Source organism: Macaca nemestrina, chromosome 11, assembly GCF_043159975.1.
Source record: "Macaca nemestrina isolate mMacNem1 chromosome 11, mMacNem.hap1, whole genome shotgun sequence".
Classification (NCBI taxonomy): Eukaryota; Metazoa; Chordata; class Mammalia; order Primates; family Cercopithecidae; genus Macaca; species Macaca nemestrina.
This window is the reverse complement of record NC_092135.1, coordinates 46229258-46246104: the sequence shown is the minus strand read 5'-3', so window position 1 is coordinate 46246104 and position 16847 is coordinate 46229258. Positions and strand designations below refer to the sequence as shown.

Below are 16847 nucleotides of genomic sequence, written 5' to 3'. Positions count from 1 at the left end.
ATACTTTGAGAAGAAATGTGGAAAACATAGTCAAAGATAATGAAAACTCCTGGGTGAGAAACTTGAAGGACATAGGGGCAAAGCAAGGCCACTCACTTTGGAGACTTGAGGGCCTCTCACTTTGACCCATGTGGGTGAAAGAAAGCTGGGAAAAGGGAAGGAACAGCCTACCATATCCTTTTTGTGAAAAAAACAAAATTTTTTTAGATCATGTATTGAGACGGTAGTGAGGAATGTGTTTCATCCAGAGGAAGACACAGCAGAAAAGGGGATGGAAGCACCTCTGCCTTCAGAATGCTATGTATGTCCAGTGCCAAGAATGAGCTTGAGATTTTAACAGTCATCACAGAGACCTGATAGGCATGAGGTGTCTGTCCTCCTTCACACTGGGGTATCTATATCCAACCTGTGATCTGTCTCCTGTCCCCATCATCCCCAACTTAGCTCCTCTCCACATTGTCACGAGTGCCTACTCAAAAGTCCTCACTGGGTCCTGTCTGTGGAATCCAGCCCATTGGCATGGTTTGGTCAGCCCAAATTTGAATGTCTTTAGGCAGAACTCATACAATTCAGTTTGCCACAGGTCTATCATTTCACATCATATGTTTGTGTTTGTTTTCTGCCTGTCCCTTAAAGCTTTTGAATTCTGAAACATAGGAGGAAGTCCAGATACATTGACCCAGTATACAAAGGCCTGCTCCTGTGTGTTTCTCCTGACTCATGTTTCATGGTAATATCCTCACAGGTGACTCAGATCTCTAAACTGTGTGCTTTGCAAAAACATAAAAAGTAATACATTATATTTTGCTCATATGATGATCTCTGCTTTCCCTTTTTTGTCTGCTTATCTTTCAAGTTAGCTGAAATGTCATTTCCCCACTGACATGTCTTTCCTGAATCTTTGAGAGAGGACAGACATCTGCCTCTTTTGTGCTCCTTCTGGACTTTATACGGTCTTTATCATAGTATTTATAACATTTTACTGATTATTATGTACAAATGCCTAGAACCTGACACCATGCCTGCCATTTCATAGGTGGCCAATAAATGTTTTTGCCAAGTTAAAAAATGTCAACAACATGACAGACACAAAAGGCTGGGATTTTTTTTTTAATTAAAAGAGATTAAGCAGATATAACAACTAAATACAATGTATGAACCTTGACAGGACCTTAGATCAGGAGGAAAAAGACAGCTATAATTAATGGACAACTGGGAAATCTTAAATATTGATTAAAAGAATCTCTGTCAAAAACACATTGAAAACTATCTTAGGTCGTTTATTTCTTTAGATAAAATTATTCATTCATGCATTTATAATAATATTAAGTACCTATTCAGTGTAATAACCCTGCAGGTAAAAATTCTTGTAAGTAACAGAACCTAAAATACAGACTTGGCTTGGCCAAAAGGGTCAGGTGAAGGGTAGTGAGGACCCCTCTATCTCAGTCTGGCAAGTTAGCAAAATAACTAAACCATCATCTGTTACATTTCAGGACTCAGACCATCTGCCTACTGAAGTATTTTTCCTTCTAATGGAAGGGAAAAATTCAGACTGTTGGAGCAGGTTGGCTGCTTTATGCAGCCTTCAGTAAAGTCCTACAAGAAAGAATGGAAGGTCAGGAGGCAGTGAAGGAAAAAAAGATGTCTTTGCCAATAAAGCTACTTTTTATCCGTGGCTGAGAATAGGAGATCTGGACATTAGTAAGAGTGAAGAAGCCAAATTACAGATGCTTCATAATTATCTTGTATCTATTTTTTGAATAGGTTATTCACATGACATAGAATTTTAAAGATACAAAAAGAGAGTAAAAAATCTCTCTCCCAGTCTTGTCCCCCAGCCATCTGTTTTCTTCACTCCCCAGAGGCAACCCCATTACCACTTTCATATGTCCTTCCAGAGATGTTCAATGCATTGCCATACTACACATACATTTCCACAAATGAAGCAGGTTATGCATACTGTTCTATACCTTGCTTTCTTCATGTAAGATGTTTTGTCAACTGATCATATCAGCACATACAAAGCTGCCTTGTTATTTTAAGAGCATCATTGTATAAAGCTTACATGATAAAAACTATAGAGTAGACAAAAATGCAAGAGGATATAACCATTTTATTTTATATAAAGAATATGGCTGTATTCTTTATATAAAAATATGCCACTAAAAACTTAGAGTACCATTAAAAACACAGAGTACACAAGAATGCAAGAGAATGTATTAGATGTTTTCTCATGCAAATAAATAAGGTACTGGCTGCTGGGCAGGGAAGAGTTTGGAGGGGCTGTGATTAAGGTATCTGAGCATTGGGTACCAAAGACAAAGGCTGAGAAAGGTAGATAGGAAGATTTGTCTGAAGACATTTTTGAATCCTAAACATTCCATTGTATTGTGGCAGAGCATGTGAAAAGTTATTGAAGCTTCTATCATGAGAGGGGTGCAAAAGTGGCTAAGACTAAGCTGGAAGACATAAAGGAGACTGGAAGACATAAAGGAGAAGGGTAAGGAATACATGGTTCTCACAATTGGAAATTACAGCAAGGACTATGGCAGTGGATCCAGTAAATGAAGTTCGGAGGCCAAGCAAGTGGAACTGACATAAGTAGATGTTGGCACATGGTACCAAAAGGCCAAGGGCCAAGCAGTTACTCAAAGAGGCCAGCAAGGACAGAAAAGAATATGCAAACCCATACATGTTGATGATGCCTTATGATTTGTCAGTCTTCCTCAGGAACTTGAGGAAGAGTGAAAGGGAAGAAGAGGCCAGCTACGGTGGTTCACGTTTGTAATCCCAGCCCTTTGGGAGGCTGAGCTGGGAGAACTGCTTGAGTCCAGGAGTTCGACACCAGCCTAGGTGACATGGCAAAACCCTACCTCTACCAAAAATACAAAAATTAGCCATGTGTAGTGGTGCATGCCTGTAGTCCCAGCTACAAGGGAGGCTGACATGGGAGGATGATTTGAGCCCAGGAGATGGAGGTTGCAGTGAGCCAGGATTGAGCCTTTGTACTTCTGTCTGGGCAACAGAGCCAGACCCTGTCTCAAAAGAAAAGAAAGAAAAGAAGAGTAGAAGTGATACAAATAGGAGAGAGGGGTAGAATCTTAGTTTAAAGCTGAAATCAATTTTAATTCAGAAATGACCAAGTAACTTCAAATTTATCTGTGGAAATGTTATTGGTGGGAGTACCAGGAAAAGACACTGAGAGCAATCAATTTTTTTAATATAGGCAAATAATGTTTTACAGATTTAAGATCAATAACTATGGCCAGGCACGGTGGCTCAAGCCTGTAATCCCAGCACTTTGGGAGGCCAAGGCGGGTGGATCACGAGGTCGGGAGATTGAGACCATCCTGGCTAAGACGGTGAAACCCCATCTCTACTAAAAAATACAAAAAATTAGCTGGGTGTGGTGGCAGGTGCCTGTAGTGCCAGCTACTCAGGAGGCTGAGGCAGGAGAATGGTGTGAACCCAGGAGGCGGAGCTTGCAGTGAGCCGAGATCACACCACTGCACTCCAGCCTGGGCGACACAGTGAGACTCCATCTCAAAAAAAAAAAAAAAAAAAAAAGATCAATAACTACAAAACTTAAACTTACACAGCCAGCTCTTAGGGGTGTTACAAGGATTCAATGACATGGGTGTGAGAAAATAGAATGGTGTGATTTTCTGATTACAGTTTCTGATAGTAACTTTTCTTTGACTTTTCTCCAAGTTTTGGGACGTTTATTGTAGTCCCATATGTAGAACCCATACCTTCCACCTTATCTTATACAGACTCACTTCCAAAGAGCATTAAGTTTGAAATAAATGAATCTTGAATTTGAATTCGACTTTTGTCATGCACTAGCTGTATGAATTTGGGGAAACAAGTTCTCTGAATCTTTGAGTCTTCATCCATAAAATACAGAAGTCAAAAATCATTTCATACATGTATTATGTAAGACAATAAAACATACAAAGCACATTGTCTGGTTCATGGTTGGTGGGCCTATCTTCTTTCCCTAAAGTTTATTTATTTATTTAGTATTTTATTATTATTATTCTTTTTCAAGACAGGGTCTCACTGTGTCACCTAGGCTGGAGAGCAGTGGTGCGATCATGGCTCACTTCAACTTTGACCTCTGGGCTCAAGTGATCCTCCCACTTCAGGCTCCTAAGTAGCCATGACCACAAGTGAGAGTCACCACGCTCAGCTAATTTTGTTTATTTTTGGTAGAGAATAGGGCTCGCCATGTTGTCCTTGGTCTCAAATTCCTGGGTTCAAGCCATCCTCCTGCCTCTGCCTCCTAAAGTGATAGGATTACAGGCATGCTCAGCCTTCCTTTAAAGTTTAAACTATGTTGCCTAGCTTTTAAAATTAATTAATTAATTTTTTGAGACAGGGTCTTGCTCTGTCCCCTAGGCTGGAGTGTAGTACTGGGATCTCAGCTCACTGCAATCTCTGCCTCCCAGGCTCAAGCCACCTTCTCACCTAAGCCTCCTGAGTAGCTGAGACTACAGGCATGTGCCACTACGCCTGGATAATTTTTGTAGAGATGGGGTCTCACTTTGCTGCCTAGGCTTGTCTTGAACTTCTGAGCTCAAGTGATCTGCCTGCCTTGGCCCATCAAAGTGCTAGGATTACAGGCATGAGCTACTGCACCTGGTCAGTTGCCTAGCTTTTGATTTGGAATATTTGATCATCTTATCACATGTCCTAACTAAAAGAGATTAAACTCTGTAATATATGACTCCTAGTTATTGCTCCTGGTTTACTGAGTAATAAACACCCTTACATGCAGTGAAGGAAGCATAATATAAGCATTTAAATATATAAACATTTAAATATAAAATATATGATACATAAACAGAAATCTCCTCAAGTCTTACCCTGAGACTGAGTACAAGGGTTGGATATATAATTTTCCACTTTCTCCAAATAGATATTGTCATTTTAAAAGGTATTTGCCTCAAATCCAACAAATTTTAAAAAGAAGAAACTTCACAACAGATAATAAAAATCAACAGTATCTATTATTCATTAAAGATGGTAGATTGAACATATGTACTTAAATCTATCCCTTTCCAAAACCAAACTAAAATACAATTTTATGTTAAATATTTTATTAAAAAGCAAAAACAAGACTGGGTACAATGGCTCATGTCTGTAATCCCAGTGCTTTGGAAAGTCAAGGTAAGGGGATCACTTGAGGCCAGGAGCTTGAGGCCAGCCTGGGCAACATAGCAAGACTTTGCCTCTATAAAATATAAAAAAAAAGTAGTCAGGTTTAGTGGCACACACATGTTGTCTCAAATGCTTGTGGGGCTGAGGCAGGAGGATCACTTGAGCCCAAGGGTTCCAGGTTGTAATGAGCTATGTTAGCACCACTACACTTCAGCCTGGTGACAGAATGAGACCTTGTCTCTTAAAAAAAAATCAAAACAAATAAGAAAAAGGAGAATGAGAGATGAGTGACAGTAACCACAATTTGGAAGCTAGAAAGCAGGACTACTGCAAACTGACTTAGCAGACCCAAGCAAGCTGGTTCCTAAACCAGCAGTTGGTAATGATAAGCTAGGGAGCAATTTTGTACTACAATTTCCAAAAGACTTAGGAATTGGTGACAGCCAGTGCTTATGAAAGTAAGATAAAGATAAGACTATAAAAAACTTGGTTAGAAATTTATTTAAGAATTAGATACTTTCTTTAGAGGAATAAAAGAATAGGTAGCAAAAACAAATAAACAAACAAACAAATGAAGAAGAAACTAAAAAGAATTAGATACTTTCTAATTAACTGCCACCATTCACAACCAGCCAAGTACTTTTCCCTCTCTCATCCTAGCAGAAGACCAAAAGTTCACTCTTTGGCATGAGTAAAATAGTCTTGAACTGGGGAATTTTTTTATTTTTGAGATGGCATCTTGCTCTGTTGTCCAGGCTGGAGTGCAGTGGTGTGATCTCAGCTCACTGCAACCTCCGCCTCCTGGGCTCAAGTGATCCTCCCACTTCAGCCTCCCAAGTAGCTGGGATCAAAGGTATGCACCACCATACCTGGCTAATTTTTATATATTTTTTTTTTCAGTAGAGATGGTGTTTCACCATGTTGGCTGAGCTGATCTTGAACTCTTGACCTCAAGTGATCCACCTGCCTCAGCCTCCCAAAGTGCTGGGATTACAGGTGTGAGCCACCGTGCCCAGCCTTGAACTGAGAAATTTTGTAGGGTACTCTGTTGAAAGGGGGAAAACTGAATGAAATTTTATTTGCTGAATATTGAGACTCTAAGTCCTCTTCTACTTGGTTCACACAATGCTAGCAGCCCATCTTATAGCCTCTAGGTAGGAAAGTGGAGGATACTTCTTTGGTGAATCTAACAGGCCCGAAAGAAAGAAGTTCAATAAAACATTAGGTTCCTGGATAAAACAGCAGTCAGATCTAGGAAATTCATAGTCATTAAGCCCCAATTATGTGTTATCGAGGTATCCACTTCCTTACTACCTTAACTATAAGGTGTCAGTCAAGGACCACTAGACTTCTGAGGAAAGCCCTTAACAGGAAAGATGGAGGGTAAAACAAACAGAAAATAAGACTCCTTAGGGACATAAAATTTCAAAGAAGTTTCTAACATGCAAGAGAAGAACTACATCCATGAAAGAAGAATAGATGGTCTAAACAAAAACAAAAGAACATTCAGGGAACAAGAAAGTACTGCTGAGAGACAAAATGATGATAAAATTGAAGAACTCAATAGAAAGGTCAGATCTCCCAGCAAGTAAAGACACTAAGAAAACGAACATAGGAGAGAAAGGGCATGAATATTAGAAAATTAGTCTGGGAGGTTCAACATCCAAATAACAGAAGGAGAGAACCAAGAAAATGAAAAGAAAAAAATTCAAAAAAAAAATTTATAAAAATTTTCCTGCACTAAAGAAGATGAATTTTCAGATTAAAAGGGCTCACTAGTACCTGGCTGAATGAATGAAAATAGGTCTCCAAAAGGGCATATCCTAATAAAATTTCAAATCTCTGATAGAAATAGAAAATCTTAATAGCTTCTAGAAACAAAAAATAGGTAAAACAGAAATCAGAATATCTTTCAACTTTTCAACACTGGAGGCTAAATGACAATGGAGGGAAGCCATAAAAAGTCAGAAAGAAAATGAATTACAAACCAGAATCCTATACTCAGGCACAATATCAATCAAATGTCAGTAAACAGTAAAGACATATTCAGACAGGCAAGACCAACTCAACAAGGAAAAGACACGAAAACTGGGAGATCCAATTCAAAACAGGGACAAAAATAAGCCTCAAGTGGATAGTGAAAAGGGATCTGTACTATGTGGGACACAGTTTTCAACCAAATCAGAAATAAGTACATAGGGAACCAAGCAAATGACAAGACAATTATTAAGTTTAGGAAAAGCAGAGTTAGATACACGATACGGTTCAGCTACAAACTGAGTTTATATCATTATAATAACATGCACAATTGAATACTAAACTTACCAAAATCTTTATATAACTATATAGAAATGATGGTGTGCTTGTGGCAGTAGGGTAGGAGATCATAAAGAGATCTAAGTTTACAGCTTGCATAGTAAGGATTTAGTAGATTATCTGTGAAACTGAAAAAAAAAATCAAGAAGTAGAAACATAATCATGTGATTTAGAGATATTCTGTTTTATAATTACCAAAAGACACAGTTAAAAAAGAATTTGCAAATTTCTTCTTTCTTATTTTGGTACTTGGAATATAGTGTGAGATTTTTTATTTCTAGTTTTTGTTGTATCTTCTATTACATAAATGCATTGTTTGACACTTATAAAATGCAAGTGTTTTTTGAGTGATTTTAAGAATTTGGCTTAAAAATTGATTGCTACAATGTATTATTTGTACTAAGAAGTAACTTGACCCAAAACACCCTGTATGTTTGCTTAGGGTATTTTTTTTCAATGTCTGAAAGTAAAAGGCATTCCTGCCACAACTGTAAACAAACTTATCCTAAATGTGTTAAAACATATTCCTGGGCACTCTATTTGTATATCTTTCATGCCTTGAAAATCTGAAGGTTAATCCAAACTCACATGTCTTAGCATATTTAAGAAAAAAACTACTTTTAATATCAGCCTTTTAAATTTCATGAAGATTTTGGTGAGGAATAACAGTACATACTTTAAGCATTGACAAAACTTTGAAAGTTTCCTTCTATAAAATGGGAAATACTCAATATCTAAATCCACATCAGGCATGAGCAACCAGTATTTAACACTGGCTGTTTTGTGTTTTGTATTTATAATGTTCAAAATGCAAGCATAACATTTAATCTTTGTCCACATGGTTTTACAAATCTTAAATTACCAAAAAAAAAAAAAAAAAAAAAAAAAGAAAATGATTGCATCTGGGGATTGGAAAATGATGGAAGGAAGTTTAGAGCAGGAGACTGCTGTTGTAAATCTTGTATGACTACTTAATTTTTAAAATAATTTGATGTGTAACTTTGATAAATTAAAAAAGCATACAATTAATTTTAATAGTCTGTGGAAATTTAGTAGGCATTTATAAATTCTTAAGTGTGCTGCATATGAATTGCTGTGTCATACAACTTCAGAGGAGAAATTTCTAGAAAACAGGTATTGTACCAGACAAGTATCTGCCATGGAAGCCAGCATATGGCAGATATGTAAACATCACTACTTTACTTGGTAACCATGACAAAAACAGGCACTACTGTGGGTAAGAGCACAGGTTCTAGACTAGATTCAAATCCTGGCTCTATTTCTTTTTAGTTATATAATCCTTGATAAGATATTAAACCTCTTTTTGCTTAAGCTCCCTTATCTGTAAAATCTTAATTTCATAGGAATGTGGTGATTGTCAAACGATATATGAACAGTAATTAGCAAAATGCCTGAGACACAGTAAGTAGCTAATACTTGTTAGCTATTTTTATTTAGTATTCCAAAATTCCTAACTTGGGATCATAAGGATCATGTCCACTGCACCTCCTCCTACTCCTCCACACTCATCTTGGGACATTTTATTTCACACAATGTCTTGTTCAACCACCCCACATAGATCAAACTCACTTATCTCCCTAAAGACAATCATGCCTGATTAACTACAAAACATAGACTAGAAATAGATGTCATACCTGAAACCACGTCTCTTTTCTTTTCCATCCCTGTTTTCCTTTAAGGAATCTACAGCAGGATTTGTAATGAGAAGACCTAGGTTTGAGTAGGTCATTCAGCCTGAGTATCCATTTTCTCATCTGTAAAGTGGAGATGATTGCATCTGCTGGAGTGGATGTTTGTTGTTTGACTTCTCACCATTCTTTTCTGCTACTTCTGGTAGCCGTATATGGATTTTGCTTTGGAAATTTTATCCCAGCTCTAGAGATGTATCTAGCTGCCAAAGTCAATCAGCATATCCTTCTCTCTCTCTGTCTACAGTGATGGGTCCAGAGATTGGCATTTAGCCAAATCACGGCCAGTAATACTCAAAACTGTCAGGGCTACCAAGACTGGAGTTAACAATGCCGCTAATCCAGAGAGAAACAGCTGGGAGTCTCATATCAGCCTATCTGAACATTCCATCCTATGACCCAACATACCCTTTTTTGGCCTAAGGTAGAGAGAGAGAGAGCGTGTGTGTGTGTGTGTGTGTGTGTGTGTGTGTCCGCGTGTATGGCAGGAGGGCTTAAGGCAGTGTGTGTGTGTGGTGGGGGGAATGTTCTTACTTACAACCAAAGGAGTCTTAACTCTTGCCTACCTTATAGGTATTATCTCCAACGTTTCTGGGATTAACTGACATGATAAATATAAAAATATTTGGTAAACTCAAAGCAGCATGCAAATGGTAACTGTTATTATTAACATAATTTTTTATAAAACAAGCCTAATGCCTACACAAAGCAAGGTATGCCTTGTAACAGTTCTAAATAATTTTTATAAAAACCAAAGTACCCTGTTAAAAGTCTGGACATGTTGGATATTATTTGTGAATATATATTTTGTATAAAATATAACAATGTGCAATTGTTGCTCAAATCACTCCAGGTTATGCCTCTGACAGTAGCTCATTTGCCTTTCTGATACATCAAACATAAAAGGTTAAGCTAGTACCCCTCAAACCTCTATTTTTACCCTGTGATATTTATGCTCCATAAACCTATTTGAACCCTTATGAAAATATGTATTTTGTACTAATTACTTATAAGTGAATTTTGCTGGGCTTAATTAGTACAGTCTGGAGAAGTACAATTGCTTTATTACTTATAAATAAAACATTAATTAAGGGGAAATTGAAAAAAGGTACCTAGTCCATATTTTTAAAAAGATGATTTCATAAACTTATAAAATAAAATATTTTGAAGTCAGAATAAAAATTGGAAGTAAATGGATATTCCAAATGAGCTCACAGGCTTTAAAAAAGCATTTGTTTTCTTAAATGTATCTATCTATTTATGTCTAATAGGATTGATTTGACTGGCACTTCTTTTCTTTCTGGCTAAAGGAGAGGTAAACTTCAGCTCAACTACTGTTTGATTTCTCAGAAACTGAGTAAGTGCAGTTGAAATAAATGTTGTTTTACAGTATTTGCTCCATCTGATATATCCTTGGTTTTATCTCCAGGTTAGGCTCCTTTAGGTAAAGGTTCAGATAATCAGCTAATGAGGCCGATTTTTGTCGCACATCCATTATCATTACCTAATGACAGTGAATGTAATAATGCAAAAATCATCATCATGAGCATGAATGTATACATTTTCTCAATTAAAAATATTCAATTAAGAATTTAAAAATTGAGCTATAATGACTTTTTTAAAAGAAAATAATGAAACAAGAATGACGTTTTTGAATTAAAGATAACTTTAAAGATGCCCCTGTTGTGTCTGATCTAAAAAGGTATATATAACTTTTGCATCTATCTTCATCACGTTTTTATATATAAAAGTTATATACATATATACATAACTTTTGACCCACTAAACTTAGTTTTAGATGACATTGAGTTGGACTAAGAATTCTGATTTAACTAACATGTGTGTTCAAAATAGTGTGGAAAAAAAGCAATTCCATAAATATTTTGTGCAAAGGCAATGCCCATGGAGTAAGTCTACGGTTTCCAAACTGCTACTGAGAAAGTCAAATAATAATCCAAGTATGTAAGTTTTGTGTGTTGTCTCCTTCCCTACAATTACATTTTAAAGTAGGAAAAAATAGGAGTCTGAATATGAAGATAAATTAAACTGCAGATTAAGATCAAATTTCATAAAAAAGAGCAACTCCTAGAAACTAATGAAACTTAACAAACATTTATTGAGTGTATTCTAGGTAACTGAAGTAGTACTAGGTACAATAGGAAATAGAAAAATGAATAATACACAGGTCAGGTCCTCAAGGCACTTACAAGCTGTTGAATAGTAAGTTACATACAATAAGAATGACAACATTCTACTTTAGACTTGAACGTTATAAATGAAGCTAAAAGCTCCGTTGTATAAGCCAATTTACATTCAAATACTTTAGTCCATATTTTCCCAGGTCAGTCTGATTACCATCAGTGTTGTATACCTTTATGAATACATATCACTTTACACTGTAGAAATTTGGTTATGTATCTGCCTTCTCGGCTAGCCTATGAGCTTCTCTAGAGTGAGGAAGAATTAGAGGTCATATTACGGAGTCTAGTGTAGCATACATGCATAATAATTGTATCGATCAATAAAGCAGATTGTTAGATGTGCTATCAGTGAAATAAGTGCAAAGTGAGAATGAGTAAACCAAACAAGGAATAGTTTAATTACCATTGGAGAGCTTGAAGAAAGGTTCAAAGACAGTATAGCATTTTTAAAAAATTGAGGCTGGGGATGGCAGCTCATACCTGTAATCCCAGCACTCTGGGAGTCCGAGGTAGGAGGGTTGCTTTAGGTCAGGAGTTCAAGACCAGCCTGGGTAACACAGTGAGACTTCATCTCTTAAAAAAAGAGTTGGGATTTTAATATATAGAAATAGAGGAAACAGAGAATAGGTAAATGGAATGGGAAAGGTTTGCAAAAGCACAAAGGTAAAAAAGTACTGGGGATGCTTTAAAAATATTTATAATCTAGTATTTTCAGAATTCCAGGCTTTTGTGATTGATTGATAGATGTATTAGTAGTATCTTGAGGGTTAGTCTAGATGTTTCTCCTAGGCAAGTTAGTAGGGATCTGAGTGGGTCTGCTTTCCCAGATCTGCATACTTAGGGGACAAAAACAGGTACCACAAAAATGGCCCTTGGGAACCTATCTGCATGACAGGACATAATTCAAATGTCTATAACAAGCTTGTTCAACGCATGGCCTGCAGTCTGCATGAGACCCAGGATGGCTTTGAATGCAGCCCAACACAAATTCGTAAACTTTCTTAAAACTTTATATGATTTTTGGTAAATTTTTTTAGTTCATCATCTATCATTAGTATTAGTGTATTTTATGTGTGGCCCATGACAATTCTTCTTCCAGTGTGATCCAGGGATGCCAAAGAGATTGGACACCTTTGGTCTATAATAATTTGGAATAATGTAACTCTTTACTAAGTTATATTTCATTGAACAATATACATCTACAGAAATGCAATACATGCTTGCAGAATGCAGTTCAATCCAGTATATTTTGCCAAATTAATTTGACCACAGAACTCTTTTGTTATAAAATTCTTATTGGCATTTTGATTTGAAACTTTTTTTTAGTTTCCCTTTATTTAAAATGTAAGGTATCAAATAGAGAAAAAAAAATACAAAGGAACAATGAAATGAAAAGTTGTTTCTCTGAAAGGCAAACAAAATTGATAAACCATTAGATAGACTAGGAAAAGAGGAGAGAAGATCCAAATAAACACAATAAGAAATAAAAAGGGAGACATTACAACTGATATCACAGAAATACAAAAGATTATCAACTATTATGAACAACTATATGCTCAAAAACTAGAAAACTTAGAGGGATGGATACATTCCTAGAAACACACAACCCCCTGAGGTTGAACCAGGAAGAAATAGAGCCCTTGAACAGATTAACAATGAACAGCAAGATTAAGTCAGTAAATAAAAAACGTCCCAACAGGGCTGAGTGCGGTGGCTCATGCCTATAGTCCCAGCACTTTGGGAGGCCAAGGCAGATGGAATGCTTAAGCCCAGGAGTTTGAGACCAGCCTGGGCAATATAGTGAATATAGTGAAACCCTGTCTCTACAAAAAATACAAAAATTAGCTGGGTGTGGTGACATATGCACCTATAGTCCCAGCTACTTGAGAGGGGTGAAATGGGAGGATCACCTGAGCCTGAGAGGTCAAGGCTGCAGTGAACCATAACTCAGGCTGTCACTCTAGCCTGAGTGACAGAGTGAGATTCTGTCAAAAAAAATAGAAAAACAAAACACACAAAAAAACCCAAAGCAAGCAAACAAACAAACAAACAAAAAACAACCCCAAACTCCCAATAAAACAAAAGTGCAGGAGCAGATGAAAATCAAGGAGGAGGTAATTTTATCTAACTCATTCTATGAGGTCCATATGGCACCAAAACCAGACAAGGACACAACAACAACAAAACTAAAGACTAATATTCCTGATGAAGATAGATGGAAACATCTTCCACAAAATACTAGCAAATAGAATTCCAACAGCACATCAAAAACATAACACATGATGAGATAGGATTTATGCAAAGATGATTCAACATACACAAATCAATAAATGTAATACATCACAAAACACAACTAAGGACAAAAATCATATGATCATCTTAATAGATGCAGAAAAAGCATTCAATAAAATTCAGCATTCCTTCATGATAAAAATCCTCAACAAACTAGGCATAGAAGAAACATACTTCCAAATAATAAAGGCCATTTATGACAGTCCTACAGCCAACATTAGACTTGGTGGGGAAAAGCTGAAAGAATTGCCTCTAAGAACTGAAACAAGATAAGGATGCCCACATTCACCATTCTTATTCCACACAGTAATGGATGTCCTTGCCACAGCAATCAGGCAAGATAAAAAAAAATAAAAGGTATCTGAATTGGAAAAGAGAAAGTCAAATTATCCCTGTTCACTGATGATATGATCTTATATCCAGAAAATTCTAAAAACTCCACCAAAAACCTCTTAGATTTGATCAATGAATCCAGTAAAGTTTCAGGATACAAAATTACCACACAGATATCAGTAGCATATCTATATGCCAATAACGATATAGTAAAGGACCAAATGAAGAAGGCAATCTCATTGACAATAGCTACAGAAAACCACCCAAAACCCTAGAAATATATTTAACCAAGGTGAGATATCTCTATAAACAGAACTACAAAACACTGATGAAAAAATCGTTGATGACACAAACAAATGGAAAAACATCCTATGCTCATGTATTGGAAGAATCAGTATTGTTAAAACGACCATATTGCCCAAAGCAATCTACAGATTCAACACAATCCCTATCAAATTAGCAGCACCACTTTTCACAGAATTAGAAAAAACAATCCTAAAATTAATATGGATCTAAAAAATAAGACCCCAAATAGCCAAATCAATTGTAAGCAAAAAAAATGAAGCTGGAGACATCACATAACCTGACTCCAGTTTACACTACAAGGCTATAGTAACCAAAATAGCATGGTACTGGTATGAAAACAGACACAACGATCAATGGATCAGAATAGAGAACCCAGAAATAAAGCCATATACATATAACCAACTGATGTCCAACAAAGTCAACAAAAATATACACTGAGAGGCTGGGTGCAGTGGCTCACACCTGTAATCCCAGCACTTTGGGAGGCCGAGACTAGCAGATCACTTGAGGCCAGGAGTTCCAGACCACCCTGGCCAACACAGTGAAACCCTGTCTCTACTACAAATAAAAGAATTAGCTGGGCATGGTGGTGCATGTCTGTAATCCCAGCTACTAGGGTGGTTGAGGCACGAGAATGCTTGAACGCAGGAGGCAGAGGTTGCAGTGATCCGAAATTTCACCACTGCACTTCAGCCTGGGAAAGAGTGAGATTCTGTCTCAAGGAAAAAACCAAAATACACTGGAGAAAGTACATCCTATTCAGTAAGGGGTACTGGGAAAATTGGATAGCCATATGCATAAGAATTTTTGTATATCACCATATACAAAAATTAACTCAAGATGGATTACATACCTAAATGTAAGATTGGGAACTACAAAATCCTAGAAGAAAACCTAGGAAATCTCTTCTGAACACTGATCTAGACAAAGAATTTATGAGTAAGTTCTCAAAGACAAATGCCAGAAAAACAAAAATAGACAAATATGACTAAATTAAACTAAAAAGATTCTGCACAGCAAAAGAAACAATTAACAGAAAAAACAGACAATCTATAGAATGGGAAAAAATTTTGTAAACTCTGCATCCAAATAAAGGGCTAATATCCAGAATCTACAAGGAACTCCAACAACTCAACAACAAGAAAAACATTAAAAAGTAAGCAAAGTAAATGAGCAGACATTATTCAAAAGGAGACACACAAGTGGCTAACAAACACATGAAAAAATGCACAACATCACTAATCATCAGAGAAATAAAAATTAAAACCACAATGAGATGCCATCTGACACCAGTCAGAAGCACTATTATTAAAAAGTGAAAAAACAACAGACGTTGCAGAGGATGGGGATAATAATAATATGTACACACCATTGGTAGGAATGTAAATTAGTACAACCTTTATGGAAAACAGTAGGGAAATTTCTTCAAGAACTAAAAATAGAACAAAATTCGATCCAGCAATCCCACCACTTGAGTATGTACCCAATGGGAAAGAAATCCTTATACCAAAAAGATACTTGCACTCATGTTCACTGCAGCACTATTCACAAAAGCAAAGATGTGGAATCAACTTAAGTGTCCATCAACAGAGGACTGGATAAAGAAAATGTGGTATATATATGTCATGGAATACTACTCAGCCATAAAAAAAGAATGAAATTGTGTCTTTTGCAGCAACATGGGTGGAACTGGAGGTCATTATAGCTAAGTGAAATAACTCGGAAAGAGAAAGTAAAATACTGCATGTTTTCACACAAGCGAGGAGTAAATGATGGAAACACCTGGACATACAGAGTGGAATAATAGACCCTGGAGACAACAAAAGGTGGGAGGATGGGAAGGGGTGAGGGTTGAAAAATTACCTATTGGGTACATTGTTCATTATTCAGGTGACAAGTACAATAAAAGCCCAGACTTTACCACTACGCAATACATGTATGTAAAAGTCTGCACTTGTACCCGTTAAATATACAAAAATTAAAAGAATTTTTTTGAAGAATTACTTTGGCCTCATCTATTACTTCAAAGGATTTAAACATGGTTCTTTACATGTGGTTAACTTGAATAATTTTTTTTTGAGGCGGAGTTTCGCTCTTGTTGCACAGGCTGGAGTCCAGTGGCATGATCTTGGCACACTGCAACCTCTGCCTCTCAGTTTCAAGCGATTCTCCTGCCTCAGCCTCCCGAGTAACTGGGATTACAGGCATGAACCATGCCTGGCTAATTTTTTTTTTTTTTTTTTTTTTTTTTTTTTTTTTTTTTTTTTTTTTTTAAGTAGAGACGGGGTTTCTCAGTGTTGGTCAGGCTGGTCTTGAACTGTCGACCTCAGGTGATCTGCCCTCCTTGGCCTCCAAAAGTGCTGGGATTACAGGTGTGAGCCACTGTACGCTCAAGTTTTGGGGTATTATTTAGTCCCTTTTTTTAGCATGGTTTAAGTTGTGAAGAAAATTGTCTAGGTTTTCAAGTACCCTGATGCTTTTCCCATTAACTGAAGATGTGTAACTGTAGTTCCATCTAAATGCT

At 36.8% G+C, this 16847-nt stretch overlaps 1 protein-coding gene across 21 annotated transcripts in view; it reads right to left on the bottom strand.

Annotated features, from left to right (window-relative positions):
- Positions 1–16847, bottom strand: part of LOC105492700 (methyl-CpG binding domain protein 5) — a 512463-nt gene that overhangs the window by 178370 nt on the left and 317246 nt on the right. Inside the window, exons 1-2 of one of the 21 annotated variants that reach the window (XM_071073821.1) lie at positions 9138–16555; positions 7492–7610 (exon numbers count right to left, since the gene is read on the bottom strand). The exons of 19 other annotated variants lie outside the window; for them this stretch is intronic. The gene's annotated coding sequence lies outside the window, so the exon portion shown is untranslated. Of the gene's footprint in view, positions 1–7491; positions 8317–9137; positions 16556–16847 lie in introns of those variants that run through there. One more of the 21 variants, XM_071073820.1, reaches the window with a different exon arrangement.